This window comes from Cetorhinus maximus, chromosome 8, assembly GCF_964194155.1.
Source record: "Cetorhinus maximus chromosome 8, sCetMax3.hap1.1, whole genome shotgun sequence".
Classification (NCBI taxonomy): Eukaryota; Metazoa; Chordata; class Chondrichthyes; order Lamniformes; family Cetorhinidae; genus Cetorhinus; species Cetorhinus maximus.
Genome location: NC_135886.1, coordinates 1,073,341 through 1,095,032, shown reverse-complemented (window position 1 = coordinate 1,095,032; position 21,692 = coordinate 1,073,341).

The window sequence follows — 21,692 nt, the reverse complement described above, 5'->3', positions numbered from 1 at the left end:
AAGACTCTATCAGCTTCTTTAGTTCATGCTACACAATACTGGTGTCTATTCACTAGCTCCCTACATTAACAAAACTATTCCTATATCCTAGGGTTAGAATAATTTTTGAGAAGGTCTTCTTTAATGAGAAATAGAGCAGTGCTGAATATAACAATACCTTTAAAAGGTCCCTGACAGAGGCCTATCCAGCTATACGTAGCATGTATCAGAGGCAGTATTATCATGGTGCCTCTTGCAGATTGTAGTTCAGATGTGAATAATGAATCACACAGTCAGTTGTATTTACAGTTGACAATCTTCCAGGTGCTGTAATATGTCTTTAAGGGATAGCAACATACCATCACTAGAAGGGAAGTGTGTCATGTGATCCAGCCTCAGTCTCATTTTGGCCTGTGAGTAGAACACAACACACAAAGCTCTGCTGCTGTTGTCTCCAAGCATTCTAACCCTGTATGTTTGTTCTCATGTGCCTAGTCTCAATAAGTGAGCTCACAACATGCTTTGAGTGATTGGTGCCTTCATATCGTTATAAAAACATGACATTATATTCAGCGCTTGTCAAACAGCATGGTAGCAAGATTAAGTACAGACATGACATGGTGAAGAGCCTAAGATCGTGCTGTATGGCATGAGGCGACCCTCGATGTTTTGGTCAGACCACAGTAGTTTCGCGGGATTGGAGAATGTTGAAACCTGTTCTGTGCTGACTGCACAGAAAAGCTTTGAAGACACTGTGCAGAGATAATGCTCAAGTAAAGAGGTGCTAAGCAGATGGATCTCTCATGGTGATGTTGCAGCACATAGCCTGTCAGTTCAGTGAGCGGGCAGAGTGCATCAAGAGGACCAGCACTGGGTTAGATCAGTCAGGAAAGGCAACTGACCAGGGTGTGGGGTAGATTGATAGTGAGCGAGGGAGAGTCAAACAAAAATAAACAAACAAAGCCATCATAAAAATTGGGCCAGAGAAGGTTGTGATTATATTGGGTGGCTTTGGGAGTTTCTGAAAAATAAATTGAATAAAACAAGGAGGAAGGTCGAAGGGAGATTGTCAAAGTTTTCACAAAATTACCAAGTTTGATTTCTGCTGACCTACTGTCCAAATTCAAAATGTCTAAGCAGCACACAGAGCAATTGGGCAGGATCTTCCGTTTGGCGAGCGGGGGCGGGGCCCGCGTGCTGACGTGTGAACTGACACGGGATGATCTCCCTGAGGCGGCACTTAGCTTCAGGGAGACCTGTGCGCTCTTCCGTGCGCATCCCCGCCTGCGCCGCAAAGGGAGCGCAAAGTCCTCAATTGGCCCGCCCATGTAAAATGGTGGCGCTCCCCCGATCAAGGGTGCCTATCAGAGGTGTGCCCACCTGTGTCTGCTCCCGCACTTCCCCCCTAACGGGGGGAACATTTTTCCCATGGTTTCTTGATTCAGCCATGTCTGAACCAGACAAGCGAGCCATAAAAATTCACCTAGCAATTGGGAATTAAGGTCTGCACAAGCTGAACATGTCAGGATTAACAGTAGAAGAGCTAAAGGATTCCCAAAAGCTATGGACTACTTTGGAGGACCTGCTCAGAATCAGGTTAAACTTCTGCATTCATTGAGTAGAGTTCATGTCATTTTGACAACAGTCTACAGAATCCATAGATCACTTCGTCAGCAGATGCAGAGAAAAGGTTACACACTGTGATTTTTCAAACACTGAGCTAGCAGACAGAATTGCTGAGTTGGTGATCATATCCACTCCCATGGAAGCATTCCAGAAAGATCGGCTAGATAAGCCCAAAACATATAGCATTGGAGAGCTACTCAAGGATGGACGCAAGTATGAAGCGATCCTCACAGGTCGAAGAAGCTTACATGCCCCATGTACCACCCCAATTGTTGATGCACTCACTAGAACATCTGGACCTAGCAAGACATGTGGAAGGTGTGGCCTTCTGCATGCACCAAGGAAATACCCAGCTTTCCATCAATTCTGCAAAGCATGTGGCAGAAAGGGCCATTAACAGCAACAGTGCACTAGAGCAAATGCTGATGCACTACAAAGAGCCATTCACTGATCCAAACAGACCATGCACAACAGGAACCTTCAAGCAATAAGAATGACCATCCGGTATCCTGTCAGAAACATATACATGAGGTGACTGACAAACTAGAAAATGACAATGACGTGCACAATGAGACGAAGAACAATAAACACATGTTTCACACCGTCAATCTCGTGGAAGGCATTGACACCATCTCACCATCTGAAGTGTTTGCCAAGATTCAAATTATCTGCCCTAAGAAAATTGGTAACTACTCATTATTGGCCAAGATTGTCACAGGGGCAAGCGCCAACATCCTACCTCTGTGAACTCTAAAAGACATGAATCCACAGATGTGGAAGGCCATGGCGAAACCGACTGCTGAGTAACTTGCAGTGTGCAATGGTTCACTAACTCCATGTGCAGGTTCCATAGTCCTGGAGTGCAAGTACAATCGATCCTCCAGGGTGTCATAGATGTTCTACATCATGGAGAATAAAGACCCAATGATCACAGGTCTACCAGCACTAGTGACAATCCATGGAATTAGTTATACATCACCAGGTAGATCAATTTCAGAAACCCTATTGCCTCAGTTCACAGCCCAACATTGAAATATCCAGAATGTTTCTACAAAATTTCAAGTTTCAAGGGAGCTGCAATGTTACATTTGCAGCTGAACACAAGCCTGTCAACTGATTTGGTACATTTTGCAGAATGCAACTGCCAACAGTTACAAAGAGAAATGGCAAAAGATTCTATACTACAGAAACTGTGGAAAACCATCACTGAAGGATGGCCTGATTCAATTCAGCCTGTCCACAAACATGAGACCATTTTGGCCTTATCAGGGTGAGCTAGGCATCTCCTGGGGAGTCATTTTTAAAGGCAGGCAGGTCATCATACCGGAATCTTTGTGACCTGGTATTCTTCAATGATTTCATCACTCAGACAGAATTCTATGTCCTGTGGGTGGGTGTCTGCCCAACCCAAACAGGCGTAAAATCGTGCGAGATGACATCGGGTGAGCGTCCCGGCGTTATCCTGCACTCGCGCGATATTTCACTCAGCAGGGGCACACAAAAGTTGGAAGTGCACCCGCTGCCAATTAAGCAGGTAATTAAACTCATTAACGGCCCAATTGTAAGCGATTTTTCGTGGTCCGTCCAGCCTTACAGCTGGCAGACAGGCCAATTGGCCAGGCGGGCTTTACATTTTTGATGAAACCTCATCCAAGGAAGGGATGAAATTCCCGTTAGAATTTCAAATAACGATAAATATTTGGGGATTGGTTTTTATAAGGTACGCTTTCAGGTGCTTGACTGCGCTGCATGGACATTTTTTTGCAGCATTTCTGTGCTTTATTTTATTATTTGGAGGTTTGCAGCTCCCTAAGGCAGCTGTCTGCTGTCAGGGAGCTCAGTGGAAGCGCTAAGCAGCTGGTGACATCGGCGCCCGCACTCCTCCCGCCCTCAGCGGCAGTGCTGAGCCTTTCTCAACACGCATTTCTCGCTGGCTGCCTGTTGATTGGCCAGCCAGTGTAAGGTCACATTCACAGCGTGACCTTGGTCAGAAGCGGGTTTTACATCCACTCCTGGCCGCGCTGACCACGGGCACAAACCGAGGGTAAAATTCAGGCCATGGTCATAGATCAGGCAAGAAGAGCCACAGGAGAGACAGTCTATTGGCTGGGTATGAACAATGACATTGAAGTCATTGCGAAGTGTGAGGCATGTCAAGAGCATACGCCAAGTCAGCACAAAGAACCACTGATTCCACATGAAGTTCCTACCCATCTTTGGCCCAAATTCGCATCTTTCACATCCATGGCACTGACTTCATCGTCATCATCGACTACTTTACCAACTACCCCATTATTCAACAATTGCACAATACGTCAAGCACAACTGTCGCACATGCTCCAAGTGCTATTTTGAGTTTATTTGGTGTGCCTAGAGATGTCATTGTGGATAATGGTCTGCGATTTATTGGTAAGCCATTTCAGGATATGTGCGAGAAATGGAATATTGATCACACTAATTGTTCTCCTCATTACCCTAGATCTAACGGCCTAGCTGAATGAATGATTTGCATAATGAAATCCCTCATGAACAAATGTAGACAGACCAAGCAAGATTTACATATCGCAATGCTGCATCTGAGAATGACACCTTTAAGTGCAGCTATGCCATCACTGGCAGAGCTCAAAGTTGGCAGACCAGAGCTTATCAATTTACCTACTCTTACCCATTCTGCTTTTTCAGAAACTAGAAAGCAACTTTTTAAACTGCAAGAGAAGATGACCAACGTGCATGATAAAAATGCAGGTACAGAATTGCTAAGTTTACAGTTGGAACAATAAGTTCGCATCCAGGATCCCATAGAAGCTACATGGCAACCAGCTGAGGTGACAAGGATTTTGTTCAGAACCAAGGCCCTATGAAGTCATTACACACAAAGGTGAAACCGTGAGGCGTAACTGAGGACAAGTCAGATCCATTCCAGCTCCTCAACCACCCTGCAGTCCTGTTGCATCAAGGACAGGATCACAAATGAAATCAGGAGCAACTTCCAAGAATGACAATCTCACAGATCACTGTGAGCAATTAAAGACATCTCCAGACATTGTTACCATTACAAGATCTGGGCGTACCAGTAGATTACCTCTATGGTTTAGAGACTCAGATTGGTACTACGCTAATGGTCATTAAACATGAACATGTATTGTAAATTGTTATACCGCTTCAGACGGGGGGAAATTATCTTTACAAAGAAAGGGGGATGTTGTAATAATCCTTTAAGGGATAGCCGCATGTAATCACTAGAAGGGAAGTGTGTGATGTGATCCAACCTGAGTTTCACTTTGGCCCGTAGGCAGAACACAGCACACACAGCTCTGCTGCTAATGTCTCCCAAGTTTTTTTAGCCATGTATATATGTTCTCATGTGCCTAATTTCAATAGGTGAACCCACAATGTGCTTACCCAATCCCTTTTAAGTGATTTGTGCCTTTATATCATTATAAAAACATGACACCAGGTATCTCCAAGGATTAAAATGTTAATCTATGGAACACCACTGCAAGTAACCCAGAAAAAAAATCATAGGGGAATTAAAAATTTGCATTTGTATTTCATTTTTGTTCATTCCAGTTATAAAAATATTAGTACAGGGTTAAAATGAAAAGCTGTTTAACTGGACAGGGTGGTTGGAGGTAGGAGGTCATGTGATGAGACCTCTATATCCTTTTTGCAATTTAATCTCTCCTGCCTCCCACACTCTCACAGGCTGTCTCCTTTGTTCTTTTTCTCCACCCCCTTTCACTGCCTCTGCACTTGCTTTAAAACTGCTACATGTCTAACATTTTCCCAGCTCTGGTGAAATGTCATCATCTGCAGATGCTGAAAAACTCAACTGTTCTGATGAAAGGCCACTGACCTGCAACGTTAACTCTGTTTTTCTCTCCACAGACGCTGTCTGACCTCCTGAGTATCTCCATCAATTTTTGTTTTTGTTTCATACATCTCTTTTAGAATTCGTATGGATGTAGATAATGATTCACTCTAATGTCCTTGGGATGAGTCAATAAATCCTGCATATGGCTGCAAAAGATCTTTTTATAGTAGCTATGTGTGAGCCAGAAAATTCAATGTGTGAACAAGGGATAGTTACCATGGAGCTGGTTTACATTCTCCGACATTAATTTGAGAAAGAAAAGCCATCTAATGTAAAGATCAATGAAATCAAACAGCTTTTCCGCCTACACAGCCTTTGTTAATAAACGTGACATTTTTGTGCAGGTATATATAATTGAAGAAAATGGTACACAGGCCAAAAACAATGTGAAAACTGTGATACAGAGAGAAAGAATTTTGCTTATTAGTAAAACAATCTATAAAATAAAAGGGGCATGTCATATGGCATCCTTGTCACATGTCTCACAATTACAGAACATAAAACTGCCTGAACTACAGTATCAAATGCCAGTGCTCTGAAATAATTCAACCAGCATCGCAGGGCCCTTAAAGCAGGCCCATAAAACACAAATTCACCCTAGAGTGGCGCAAAGTCACTCACGAATCACTTTTTCAACATGGGGGAGGAAAACACTGAGACATCTCTATGAAGGTTTTTGGCATAGCAAAAGTTAATGTGGGACTGGAAAACAGTACGGTCCATATGGATGATGTAGAGAGATACATGACAGCAGGCAGGAGACAGAGTTGTATGGAGAGCGTCAGAGTGAAGTCAACATGAAGTTAGCTCCTAGTTTGGGCCAAATGTTGTACATGGCCAGCATTTTCTGTTCTGCGTGTGGGGGTGGGCCCTGCATGCCGACAGGTAAAATGATGCGCGGTGACATCGAGCGTGCGTCCCGACATCACCATGTGTCATTCCAATCTTTCGTTTGGTGGGCGGACACCGGAAACGGCTGCACACCCACAGGAGTTTCAAAGGCCTGTTAAGGCCATTTACAAACCAATTAACCCAATTGAGAGGACTGCCCATCCAGCCTTAAGGCTGACGGGCAGGCAAAGAGCCCAGGCGGCCTTCTCGTGAAACCTCATCCACGGGCGAGATGAGGTTTCATGAAGAGTTTATTAAATGAATAAATATTTTTCAAGCATTTGATAACCATGTCCCAGCTCATGTGACGCTGTCATGTGCAAATGATTTTTAACTTTTTTTATTTTGAAGTTACAATTAGAACTCGGTCCCCCTGAGGCAGCTCTGTGCCTCAGGGAGATTTCGGCGCTCTTTTATGCGCATGTGCGACAGAGCGCAGGCCCCGACCTCTCCCTCCTTGACTGAGCGCGCGTCACGCTAGGAGGGCCTTAATTGGCCCGCCCACATAAAATGGCAGCACGCAGCCAATCACGGGCGGCGATGGTCTCCACGCCCGCCCACGCCTGCTCCCGACTGGCCCACCCCAATGGGGAGAAAATTCTCTCCCATATGTAAATAGTTATGTGTTATCAAGAAACACTACAGTTCAACCTTACATGTGTCTGAAGCTCTTAGTGAGGCCTACTGAACAAACTCTTCCAACAATATTGATATTGACTCTGTAGATTTTGGTTATCATGTCACACAGCATCTCTTCTATTACTTGCACAGCATGTCTGCAGTATATACAGTTCATTCACAGCATCCTCTAGATCGTACACAAAGTTACTTCAATAGCAACTCCATTCCTGACCTCAGCCACCAAGAAGGATATAAGCAATATTACCGTGGGGACATCATCACTTTCAGGTTCCCCTCAGAGTCACATGTCATCCTGTCTTGGACATACCTTACCATATGTTTGACAATCACAGGGTCAAAATTTTGAATTCCTACCTAACAAAATGGAATGAAGCTTAACTTTCAGAAATAGGTGTGTTAGGGCTGGGTGAGATGTCAAAATTTTTTTTAAATCTTAAAGCTGATCCCAACCCACAATCAACCTGCCCACATCTGAGTTTAATAAAGGTGGGACAAGGATAACCAACCGGGACCTTGGTTGGTCAATTAAATATCATACTGAGGCTGGCAGCCTCTCACCATGGCCAATCGGGTCTCCAGTAGACCTCACAAAACTTGACAAATGGAGGGACACAAGGCCAGTTTCGGTGAGGATGTAAGTGTTTCCCTGGGAACTCCAGATTACACCTGCACCCCCAACCAGGACACACTCTTCCACCTTCCTCACACCTGGGGTTGGGAGCCAGGTCCTGCCCCTATGCTCCCACTGGCAGCAGCAGGTCATTTTCCATTGTGCTCCTTGCCCATCTAGAGCCACAAGCCTGTCAGTCAGGTGGGAACCAACATTACATGGAGAGTCAAAATTTCACAGCATAGGTGAAAAGGCAAATGTCCATGTTTCCCATCAGAAACTCTGCCTCTTTGACCACACAGCCTGTCCCTCTCAAGGATAAGCCCCATGTTTTTGGGGGAACTGCAGCTGTTCGAGATGAAGGCCCACTACCTCCTTCTCAGGGCATCTAGTGATGGACAATAAATGCAGCCTTACCAGCGTTGTTCATGCCCTGAGGACATAGGTTTATAAAAAATCCTCAGTGTAAAAATTGACTATGTGCAATACAAGATAACATATTATAAATGCAAGTCATACTTTGCACTGGATGTTTCAACACAAATATAATATCCATCATTCATTTTATATTGATTACAGGTACCTTTGAAAGCCAAGTGCTTGTTTGCTCTTCAACAGCAATGATGAATCTTTAAACAATTCTCTAAGAAAGTGAAAGAAGTGATTATGTACAATGTAATTTCAAATCAAATAGGGAGGAAGGGCATCACACCCTCAGGAAATGCCAAATGCCTCACAACCAGTGAAGCACTTCCTAGTGCAGGCATTGTTGTAATGTTGTCAATTTATGCACAGCAAGGCTCCTCACACACCAATGAGATAAATGGCCAGATAATTTGTTTTTGGCCATGTTGGTTGAAGGATAAATGTTGGCCAAGACACCAGGAGAGCTTTTCTATGCTTCTTTGAAAAGTGCCATGGGATCTTTTATATCCTCCCGAAAGGGCAGATGAGGTCTCAGTTTAACATCTCATCTGAAAGATGACACTCTGGACAATGCAACATTCCCTTACTATTGTACTGGAGTGATATCAAAGTGGGGTTTAAACACACAGCCTTGTGTGCTAACGTTGAGTCAAGTCTGACAGAAGTTATCAAATACTTAGAAAATATGGTTTATAAATCTCCCGAAACATTTAGGTAGAATAATTGCAGTTCATTGCACCTATGCTGAAACTCTGAAAGGATTCTCATGGACTCATTCCTTTACACTATACCTATAATATGAAATAGTACATTTCCTTTAAAAAATATTCTGTTTTCATCATAGTTTTTGATATCTCAACAAACCTTCACATGAAAAAAAACTCCTGATCTCTTCTTTTTGATGTAGATCATCCAAACAAGCTGCTCAGTAACTAGCAGAAGTTCTTAACTATTGTTCAAGGAGCTCACTGACTAACTTCTATTCCTATTTGCTTTATTAAAAACCTTTATGATTTCAAACATCTCAAACAGATCTCTCCTTTAAATTTCTCTTTTCTAGTGGAAAGAGCTCCAGCTTAGCTAATCATTCCTCATAGGGCAAAGCCTTTCATTTATTGTATTATCCTGGGAAATGTCTTCAATATCCTCTCCATCAATTGGCTTTCTTCCTAAAGTAGGCTGTATAAAACCGGATGCAATATTCTAACAATGGTCAAACTGTTTGATTGTATAAGCTTAGTAATAATGCTGCTTTTGTGCTGTGTCACTATTTATAAAACTTACATTTAGGAAAGAGCGTTGATGATATACAATTATCAGAGGTCAGTCTACATATTTACCTCACTGGCTTTGGCTGGGTGCCCTTGCTGTCTAATCATCCATTTTACAGGCACCCAGAATGCTTCAATCTTAGTTTGGACACACCATCAAGAGTGGGGGAATTGACTGCTTCAGGTAACACGATGGCATGAAAATCCCATTCTGTCCTTGTCACAAGGGCACAACAGGAATGCAAATATTTGAGGTCCTTTGTCTCCACAATCCAACCTGAACATCTCCAGTATTCATCACTTTGTGTAATGAACTATCAGATATTAGTTACGAGCATGTCTTTTATGTTCTTCCTTTTTGTCCTAGTACCAAAGGTTAACCTGAAACATTGCTGTGGATTTACCGATATCACAGCTTATTATTGTGCATATTTGGATCCCTCTCAATATCCCGTGAAGACAGGAGGTCCCCTCATAACTTCAAGCCCACATTGCTGTCCCTTGTGATTTTGTGATCCAAATTGAATGCCAAATTAAAGGTGTCTTTTGACCTAAAACCCATATATCTTCTAATTTATGCTTTATCAATTTAACAATATTACGCAGCGCTCTATTTACTTTATTGATTGCATGCTCCCCAATATTCAGCACCAAGCCTATTAATATTTCTAAATCTCTTTCAGAGTCGCTCAAGTTATTTCATGGAGTAGATACCATCCATTTTTTGTCAATTGTACCTTACACTTTTATATTAAATTTCATCTGCCATTGACCTGCCAACTCCATTGTGCATTCAAGCCCCACTCCAGGAATCGAGCTCAAAGATCAAGGCAGCACTGAGGGAGTGATACACTGTCAGAGGTGCTTTCTTTCAGATGAAACGTTATACCAAGTTCCCGTGTGCCCTTTCAGGTGGACATAAAGGACCCTGTGGCTCTATTTTGGAAAAGAGCATGTGAGTTATCCCTCGTGTCCTGGCCAATATTTATCCCTCAATCAACATCACAAAAGCAGATTATCTGGTCATGATCGCATTGTTGTGGTAGTGCAAGAAACATGGCAGTCAATTTGCACACAGTAAGCTCCCACAAACAGCAACCACCTCACAGGCGAGACAAGGCCTCGGCTTAATGTCTCACCCAAAAGATAATAAGCACAAACATTACAAATAAATGTTTCCATGGAGCTTGGGAAAACAACCTGTGTTCTAGATATGTTGAAAAGCCAGAGACAGTTAATACACTGATTAAGAATAGATGACTGATGCAGTTACCCACAGGAATCCTGCCTGGTCCTTCCTGCTTGTTGAGTGCAAAGCAAATCCTCACTGTTGCTCACATTTAGAAGCATCTCCTCAGTCTTAATACTCTTAACGTTTTTGCCAAACTGAATTCCCATTTAACCGTTATTAATTTCTTCCCCATTTCAGGACCTCCAACTGTGAGCTTTGACAGGTAATTGGGGTTTAAACAAGTCACTAGGAGAATAATTCATTGGGGATGCTGAGGAGTTAGAAGAGCCAGAGTTAATCATTCGTATCAATCTACTACCACCACCACTGCAACACCGTGCAATGGAAAACACCTCGCACCATCAGCCCTTAGGTCATTTGTTAATGCAAATACATGCTCAGGCATGTTTAATTATTAACAATTTATTAAGTAGGTTCATTTATTTGCATTTTCATGTGGGACTTTGCTTTCCACAATCAAAATAAGGCAGAGCAGAACAAAAATATTGAATAGAACTCATTATTTGCGATCCAGCCACTTTCATGGACATTTTAAACAGCAGACAGCAGCAGCTTCTAAAATTAACACAATGCCTAACCCACATCTTAATCCTCATCTTTTCCTTCATGTACCACTGAAGAAAGATCATAATTGTTTCAAATCAAAGGAATAGAAATCTATTAAGGTTTTGCATGACTGTGGCTTTTATTTCGAAAAGCGGTGAAGATGATAATTAACAGAAACATATAGAAACACTCTTTTATAAATGCCAACATTTGATGTGATGTAGGTCTAAGCTACCTACAAAAAACACTAATTAATCCTTTGAAGTTAGATTTCTCTTTGCATCAGTGCATGTTTAAAACACATAGGGTGCTTCTCCCTTATAGACTTTATAGACCCAGGCCGCCCTCACATGGAGCATCATGGTAATGCGCCAGTTTCTCCATCCTCCAGTCCCTATGGATGTCAAAACATCCACAATCTAAGGCAGGGGGGAGGAGTCATCCAGCTGACGTTTTTTTTAAAGTTTGATAGGATTAGATCGCTAATCCTGGCCAAAAATTGAGTTGCTGGGGATTTAAAGGTTTCAGCGATTGGCCCTGGGCAATATTTATTCCTCAGCCAACGTCACTAAAAAAGAGCAGATCCCTGACCATTATCTAGTTGGCCTTTCAGGATGACATGACATAGTGATCAGCAAAAGGGAACGAACTCGATTTTCCTTTTCCCAAACTAGAGCCATCTCCAGCCGGCTGAATAATACGTGGCCTGAATTATAGAGGACCATGGAAAACAGGCCTGTACCGCACCCCGTCGATGTATTATTCGGCGCGATGACATCAGGTCGCGTTCCGAACGCCATAATATGGTCGGCAGGTGGGCCTGGAATGTGGGACCCCGCCCACCTTATTCAAATTCAATTTAATTACTTAGTTAAGCTTGTTAATGTGGCAATTGACTGAAATAATACAAGCTGGGAGTAATAAAACACTTAGACAGTGTGAATCACGCCAGGTGGGAATCTCACGTTTTTGCCTCGAAAGATTGTAAAAGTCACCCGCGGGGTCCTGAGTTTGACCTCAGCAGTTCAGGTCGCTGTGAGTGTGACTATTGGAACCTGTTTCCAGGGGATACCTTTGCTGTTTGGAGATGTCATTTCGCCTGCAGAAAAATGCATTTAGACCGTCAACTGTGCCTCAGCCTATCTGGTTATAAAAACATGGGGATAGTGGTCTCTGTGGGAGACACATCCTCCAGTGAGGAGGAGAGGAGGAGGAGGAGGAGGAGAAGATTGAGAGGGAGGTGAAGAAAGCCAGATGCTCAGGGGCAGGATGCACTGGTGGTGCCAGAGGGTGGCAGACCAGCGTCGGAGTAAGTAACAGATGGGGGCTGCAATAATGGAGGCTCAGAAGGACTTGTGCTGCCAGTCGAGTATATGGGCAGAGAATGAGTTACCTTCAAATGTCAGAGACACAGTGCCGGAGGAGTCTCAGGCTGTCCAGAGCAGCAGGGATCTCTCTCTGGCAGGGAAGATAGCTTCCAGGTGGCCACACAATCCCAGTGGCTGTAAATGTGACTGTTGCACTGAATTTCTTTGCCACTGGATCCTTTCAGGCTGCCTGTGGAGACCCCAGTGGCATTACACAGCCTGCTGCTGCACCACTGCATTAAGGTCCTTGTGGGTGCAATGTTCTGAAGAGCAGGTCAGCACGTTGCATTTTCAATGGGCTGCCACAGTCAACTTGAACGAGCCAGAGGCTTTGCAGTGATGACAGGTTTCCCCCAGGTGCAGGGAGCAATAGGCTGCACTCACATCGCCATAGACGCTCCAGCAGGCCAGCCCTGTACATTCATTAACAGGAAGGATTATCAGTCCTTAAATGTCCAATTGGTATGTGACCACAATCAAAGAATTATGCAGGTATGCGCCAGGTATCTGGCCAGCAACCACAGCTCCTACATTCTCCAAACTCCCAGGTGCCAGACATATTCAATGGACCTGATGCCCTGCATGGTTAACTCCTGGGTGAAATGGTTCATGACGCCTGTGAGGGCCCCTAGAACAAACATGGAACTTTAACAACAGCCACAGAATCACCAGGGTCATCGCTAAACAGACAGCTGGGCTGCTAAAGATGAGATTCCGTTACCTGGATCGATCAGGAGGAGCATTGCAGCACACACCATCCAGAGTGTCGCTCATGAGCTGCGCTCTGCATAGCCTCACCATTCAGACAGGGACTGCCCCAAAGGAAGAGGAGATGCAAGACAGCAGGCAATCCTTTGATGATGAGGTCAAAGAAGAGGTGATGGAACACTCTGACGGAGACGTGCAGGTCCCTCCATGGGAGCACATGGATGGCTGTGACACAGGGGAGGCCTTGAGAAGACAGAGGTTCCAGTAGGCCAGGCATTCATGGCCTCAGAGGTAAGTGTACTGCCTACGTCTCAACATCCACATCTAGACAGTGAGCTGACTGAGAAAGTCCCATCAGCACACTCACCATCACGATTCCTTAGGCATTGTTGCATCTTGACCAAGATTCCTTCCCTCCATTCACTTCCTAAAGTGCTTACAGATAAACTTAACCTCTTCGTGAGGGATAGTGAATTAAATGTTTATTAACATATTGGCAATGGCCCATCTGATGGTAATATATAAAAAATGCACCCATGTGACACAATTAGTGACACGTGTGGAGTTTTCTTGAATCTTTTCCATGTGCTCCAGTGCAGTTTCCCCCCCGTCACTTGCTGCTGCATTGGAGAGAAGATGCTGATCTGCTTGTCCCCGTGTCCTGCTTGACTTTGCCAGGCATCCTCTGTGTGCCTGAGGCCTTGAGGGCCCCATCATGTTAGAAGACTCCTGATGAGGTGCAGGAGGATCTTCAGTCACCGCAGCATTCGAGGACGACTGTGCCAATGGCGGAGGGACGGAGGAGAGGCTGCCCCTTCCAGAAGAGTCCTGAGAGGCGCTCCCAGATGCGGCAGTTAGTGCTCATCCTCCACCACGGGAATTGATTGGCCATCCCTGCTTTCCTGTGAGGTACCAGGAGCTGGATTAGTGTCCAGACTCCCAGTCTCCCTGTCGCTCTGGCCCTGGGCCCCTGAGCTCAAAGCCAGGGTGAAGGTGTGCAGGTCAGAGGGCATAGCCACAATTGCATCTGCAATATGGTTTGTCCCTCCAGGACAGTGGCCAGTTTGTGCATTGATGAAGCTTGGCACTTTGAAGAGTGAATGATCACAGTGCACATGGCCTGGATGGACATCTCCACAGTCTGAGCCAGAGCACACAAACCCTCTGGTGTGTCCACCAAATCTCCTCACGTCTTGCTCCGGACATTCAGCACCTGCTGCCTCATGGACGACTCCAGGGACTCATCATATGGTTCAGCCTCTGGATCATCTTGGACAATCCTCCGACTGCCTGAGGCCTGCTTCACCACTCTGCATATTCGAATGTGAAGGGCCCTCTCCAACATCGTGTCTGCCCTCATCCCAACATGCTAATCCCTGCCGAGGTGCCAGTATCTGGGCTGGTGCTTGGTACAGGGAGAAGATGCGACACTGCCCCCTCCGAGGCTTTTTCCTCTTCCTCGGTGGGTCGTGTTGGTCCCTCAGGGCTGGCACGGTCAGCAGAGCAATGTTCCACCTGTGTGGGGCACATAGAAGAAAGGGCATTAATTGGCCTTTCAAAGCCTTCATGGGGTGCGCAAGGCCACAATATGTAACACTGGTAGAAACATGGATTGTGAGGTATGACTCTTAGCAACCATTCAACCACACTAGTAGCAAACTCACAATGCTTCTCCCAGGATGCTGCATGAAATTTGAATGCAGAAGCCACACATGTACTATTCATGTCAGTATGCCAGGCCTCATTCACCCTCCCACTAGCCCCCTCTCTCTCTGTGTTCCAGATCTGATTAAAGCCCCTTGCAACCTCCCTTGAACTTTGTCTCTGCCAATGCAGCGGCTCCAATCCATGGAGGGCAGCAGCAGAAGTTCCTCCTCCAGCCGGTGTGAGGATTGCCAGCTCGGACACGCCCACCCCCAGTCATGTTTCTTTCATGGGCATTGTGGGCCCACTTCTCCTGAAATGAGATGTCACATTGCAATGATGATTATCCTCAGGTAACTTAAGTTCAACACGCATCCAAGCTCAGAGGGGAATGCATACTCTGTGCAATGGTTGGCAGCCATAATGCTATGTAGCTTCCTCAAGTCTAAGGCTTTCCCCCATTCTCCACCCCTGAACCATAGCGGCACCTCCACAGAGGCATTGCTGCCACGAGCAGTGACAGTGGTGCATAATGCTGCCTTGGGCATCATAGGTCCTCTCAAGACTCGAGCATTTTTGAGCCTTCCCTGTACCTTCCTTCCACACTACTACACAGAGTGAGGACTTACTCACCCTTGTAGATCTCAAGAGGGCATTTAGCCTCTTCCTGCATTGCCTCCAGTCCCAAGGGAAAGTAGGGAAAATCCCAAGATATTCTATAAGTATATCAATGGGAAGAGGATAACCAGGGAAAGAGTAGGGCCCATAAGGGACCAAGGGGACAATCTATGGGTGGAGCCAGAGGACATCGCTGGAGTGCTGAATGAATACTTCACGTCCGTCTTCACCCAAGAGAATGAGGACGATGGTTTCGAAGTCGGGGAAAGAGACTGCGAGGTTCTTAAGCAAATTGATAGAGGGAAGGACAAGGTATTGGAGGTGTTGGCAGGCTTAAGAGTGGACAAATCTCCAGGTTCAGATGATTTGTGTCCCGGACTGCTGAGGGAGGCAAGGGAGGAGATCGCAGGGGCTCTGACCCAAATTTTTAATTCCTCTCTGGCCACTGGGGAGGTGCCAGAGGACTGGAGAACAGCTAATGTGGTTCTGCTAGGGAACTACAGGCCAGTGAGACTCACGTCAGTGGTAGGGAAACTATTGGAGAAAATTCTGAAGGAGAATATCTATCTCCACTCGGAGAGGCAAGGTTTGATCAGGGATAGTCAGCATGGCTTTGTCAGAGGGCGGTCATGCCTAACAAATTTGACTGAATTTTTTGAGGAGGTGACCAGGTGTATAGATGAGGGTAGTGCAGTTGATGTAGTTAATATGGATTTCAGCAAAGCCTTTGACAAGGTCCCACATGGGAGACTTATAAAGAAGGCAAAGACACATGGGATACAGGGCAATTTGATAAGGTGGATTCAAAATTGGCTTAGTTTTAGGAGGCAGAGGGTGATGACAGAAGGATGCTTTAGTGACTGGAAGCCAGTGTCCAGTGGCGTACCACAGGGATCTGTGCTGGGTCCCCTATTGTTCATCATTTATATAAACAACATAGATGACTATGTGAGGGGTAGCATTAGTAAGTTTGCGGATGACAAAAAGATTGGCCGGGTGGTTAACAGTGAGGTTGAGTGTCTTGGGCTACAGGAAAATATAGATGGGATGGTCAAATGGGCAGATAAGTGGCAGATGGAATTTAACCCTGAAAAGTGTGAGGTGATACACTTTGGAAGGAGTAATTTGACAAGGAAGTATTCAATGAACGGCATGGCACTAGGAAGTTCTGAGGAACAAAGGGACCTTGGCGTGTGTGTCCATAGATCTCTGAAGGCAGAGGGACATTTTAGTGGGGTGGTGAAAATGGCATATAGGACACTTGCCTTTATCAATCGAGGCATAGATTACAAAAGTAGGGAGGTCTTGTTGGAGTTGTATAGAACCTTGGTGAGGCCACAGCTGGAGTACTGTGTGCAGTTCTGGTCGCCACATTATAGGAAGGATGTGATTGCACGGGAAGGGGTGCAGAAGAGATTCACCAGGATGTTCCCTGGGATGAAACATTTAAGTTATGAAGAGAGGTTGGATAGACGTGGGTTGTTTTCGTTGGAGCAGAGAAGACTGAGGGGCGACCTGATCAAGGTGTACAAGATTATGAGGGGCATGGACAGGGTGGATAGGGAGCAGCTGTTCCCCTTTGTTGCAGGGTCAGTCACAAGGGGACATAAGTTCAAGGGGAGGGGCAGGAGGTTGAGGGGGGATGTGAGGAAAAACTTTTTACCCAGAGGGTGGTGACGGTCCGGAATGTACTGCCTGGGATGGTTGCCTCACATCCTTTAAAAAGTACCTGGATGAGCACTTGGCACGTCATAACATTCAAGGCTATGGGCCAAGTGCTGGTAAATGGGATTAGGTAGGTAGGTCAGGTGTTTCTCACGTGTCGGTGCAGACTCAATGGTCCGAAGGGCCTCTTCTACACTGTGATTCTGTGATTCTGTGCACAGCCTGGAGGAGGGCGTGGAGGGAGTCATCATCAAAACATGGCGTGTTTCTGGCCCTTCTTTCCTGCCTCTCCCCCTGCTCCCTAGTCTTGGCCATTTATAGAGAAAAACATGTGATAGCGGAGCAGCTGCTCAATTTTCAGCTCTTAACATTATGTGAATGATCAGATTTCATACCATCTGTGCTCACTGGCAAAAACACTTCACTCTAAGCCTCTGCAGATTTTGACCATTTTTCATAATAATACTTCGCTCAAACAATGCCTTATAATCTATGGAAAACAAACACCTCCCTCTGGCTTTGTCCCTCAGAGAATCGCAGGGTCACCTGACACTATCCCGTGCCAGGAGCCCCTTTGAGTGAGGGCCTGTGACCACCATCCCGGTCACCGCCAATAATTACGGCCACTAGAGATCCCGCTCTCCAGCGTGGATTGGGTGGGTGGAATGTCAATCCAGCAACGTCACCCGCTACAAACACATGCTGCAGCCATTATTTGGGTTATTGCCATTTTACACGGCGTGCTGAGATGGCGGCGGGGGGGCTGAGGTTCAGCAATCCACCCGCTCCCGGATGTGAGTCCTGCCCGCCGAGATATGCCGTATTATTCAGCCCAGTGCCCCTACTGCCCATCGGGCTGAGCCCTGCTATCTCACCACAGAATTCACCCACGAACCTTCCCATTTTATATGACCCAGCTACACCCGGAGTAAAATTACCGAATCTCAACGGATTTTTATTTTGCTAACCTTCTCCAACGAGTAAGGTTGGGCGAGGGATATGCCACGTGGGGGATGTGAATGCCAGCATCATGCCACTTGGTGCTGTGCATTGGCACATGTAGCCACAGGCTGCCAATTCCCTTCAAAATCCTGTTGGTGGCCATGTCTGCAAGTGGCAGCATCTTCCAAGGACATCAAAGATTCATGGATTCACTCATCTTCCTTTCCCTCCCAGATAAACCATCTGCTCTAAACAAAATTAGCCCAAAGCTAAACCTTTGCATTTCTTTTTAATTTGAGTTCAAACCAAACAACTAGTTTGACACCTTAACTATTCTTGGATTCAGAAGAGCATAAGTAAGCAGAATACATGAAAGGCCATTCAGTTCGACCTCAGATACCACTGAGTCGATCATTCTACCCCAGCCATTTCCCATGGTAAAGCTCCACATAAAAACTCACTGATTCTTCAAAACTGATTGGACGATCCTTCCATTCCTCATGTTCCCATTATTCAGCCCTTCCCTGCTGTCCTTTAGACACATTTTCCCCCCCACCCTCACAATATCGGGGTCACTTCTTTTTGATGGAATGTACAACAGGTTTTGTTGAAATGAACTTCTCAGGCACTACTCCCATTCCCAGCTAATTTTTGAAAGAATTCATTATCTGAACCTCGACAACTTTGGCTCAAAATGTATTCGGCACTTTGCAGGCAAGGGGTTTATTTTATTCTCTAGCATTGACTCTATAAGGCAGGTTAGAGGACATGCCACTAAGGTAACAGTGTGGTTCTTTGAAAGCTGACTCAGGCCTGGATACCAGTGACTTTAGACCTGAGTTGTGCGTCTACAAGTATCTGACGACTCAAAAACCATTAAGGAGTTATGGACAGAGGGCAGAACTATATATGTTGGACTAAATGTTAACAACAATGCTTGGTACAAACTGTGCTAGCTCCAGGATCCAATGAACAAACATAATGTTGGTTTCAAAACACGTTGTACTTTATAAATCATCCTATTAGGGTTGCTGAAGAATAAATCTATTTTTTCATAAAGTTAGGACATACGTCTTTAAAACTTATTAACCCAATAGAAATACCACCATTTAAACGGACTCCACAGGAGAAAACGAAAGCAGGATAGGAGTGCCTGTTCCAAGCCCTTGCCTCTGTGTGAAATGCACAAGACCAGGAAGCCTGAAAAAAATCTCAGAAATGGCTCGTCTCACATTACAGTCAATTAGACGGAAAATATTTTCATTCCAGCTGGATAAAGGCCCTGATTAAAGGTTTGAAAACAGTGGTGGAAAAAGAAAAGAAACTCTAATTAAAAGTGACAATCTGAAAGAGTCCAGATGGTGCGGGAGGGCCGGTGGAGAATCAGTCTGTGTTAGCAAACATGAACTGCTCAACCACTGCTCTTCACCACTGGCAGATACACAAAATGACCACATTTGTCTTCCACATTACCAGCCAGGGCCTCTTTATGCAGCATGCAAATGGCAAATAAAGGCTGGCATTATCTGTGGCACCAGAAGGAGGGGAACTGGTGACCAAAGTGAAATGTTTTGGTTTTGCATATTAAAGGCGAGGGATGCCAACGATGAGGAACACAGCCTAATTTTTCATACATGACTCCATTAAAATATTGTGGGAACCAGTGTGCCAGAACACAGAGGAAATTAAACTTGACAACACCATCTAACATAGTTATATCAGGTAGAATTTTAGATTAGATTTAGAGCACAGTTTCCTCAGTACTTCACTCAACATAACAGGAGCATAAAGGCAAAATACTGCGGATGCTGGAAATATGAAACAAAAACTAAAAATGCTGGAAAAACTCAGCAGGTCTGACAGCATCTGTGGAGAGAAAGACAGAGTTAACGTTCTGTCAGACCTGCTGAGTTTTTCCAGCATTTTTTGTTTTTATAACAGGAGCATCTCCCTAACCCCCCATTCTGTTTGGAAAACATACTCACCTCGTGACCTCTGAAGGGTGACTGGCAATTTAATGCAAATTAATGATAAATCCTGGGCAGTTTTTGGGTTTATTGTTACTAGCAAGAAAGATGTGATTACATCGCATCCCTCATAAGCTCAGGACACCCCAATGCAATTTACTGTCAACAAAACACTTGTGAAGTGTAGTCACTGTTGAACTGTGGGAAACAAGGCAGCCAATTTGTGCACAGCAAGCTCAAACAAACAGCAAGTGGGTGTGAGTTGATAGTCTGTTTTTAGTGCAGCTAGTTGAGAAATGAATATTAGCCTGGGTACTGGGGAGAAAGCCCCTTCTCTTCTCCGAAATAGTGTCAAGTGATCTTTGCTGTTTACCCCAGAGTTAGACACTGGAGTGTGAAGTGAAACTTGCTTCATTCAGCCTGGCTTTTTGGCTGGGATTTTCCAGCCCTGCTATTGTGGGGGGACACACTCCGGGAGATTCGGCAGCCCAGCCAAAGGTCCATTGACTTTCGGTGGGACCGGGCGATCCTGCCGGGGGAGGGGGGCCGGCAAATCACGTCCTTTGTTTTTGTGATTTAAATGGTGTTTCAGCTAGGAGCAATAAAATAGCTAGGTGAGGTAAGGGAGTGGCTTTCTAATCCATTGACTCACTCCATCCCTGTAGACCTTGGCATCTTGGAGCGTATAAACTAAATCCTATGTCGCATTCAAACTGCCAAGCTGTGCAATCCGCACTCTTCAGATCCCATCAAAGTAGCTCTGGAAATCAGCTGGTCATCAGTGTTATTTCTCAATTTTAAAAAAATGCCTCACAAGAATTCCGAATCAAAAATCGCATCTTTGGCTTGATAAATGACAACTGTAGCTTTGGTGCCATAGTAACAGGAAAGGCTTCCACTTGTTCAATGCACTGGTGTTATATAAGAGGATTTACAAGCCAATTATCTACACTAATACATCCAAGACTAGCGACTGGCAATGGCAGTTGTTACCAAGGTGAATGCAGTTATCATTTCTCACCCAGCAATACTCCATAAACAGAAATGAGGTCACTGTCCAGTCACTCTGATTTTGATGGGATTAATTGAAGCAGGCTGGTTGGCCAAGGTACCAGGAGAAATCCCTCATGACATGAGATCTTTATGGGTACACAAACCATGGCCTTATTTCAATCTAACACTTAAAGGACAGGACCCCTGACAATGTAGCACACCCACAGCCCCGTACTGTAGGGTCGGCCTAGGTTATGTGCTCGAAGCTAATAGTTGTGTTTGAACCATGAGCTTCTGACTCGTTGCTGAGGCTGGTCCAACTGAGATGATGTGTAGGCCTGGATTTTGAGACACTAATGATGGCAAAACTGGCAATGTCGACTGTCATTATTCTTCTAAAACTGACAGCAAACTCTGGAGTCCACTGTTAAATGTGTAAATCCAGAAGTTGCTGTGGGTGATTCAAAGCTTCTCCTGAGGGTGTACTGCTGAGGATCCCCTCCACCCCGCTGACCCGCCCAGGGCAGCCATCAACTGGAAATCATTGAACTGACAAGAGCTTCCTCGCTTACACTATTCGTTTCATTGTAAAAAACCTTGGAAAACTAACATCCTGTTGAAGAAGTTGTAGCTTTGTGCAGACTAAGTCCACGATTACTGCTAAACAGCCT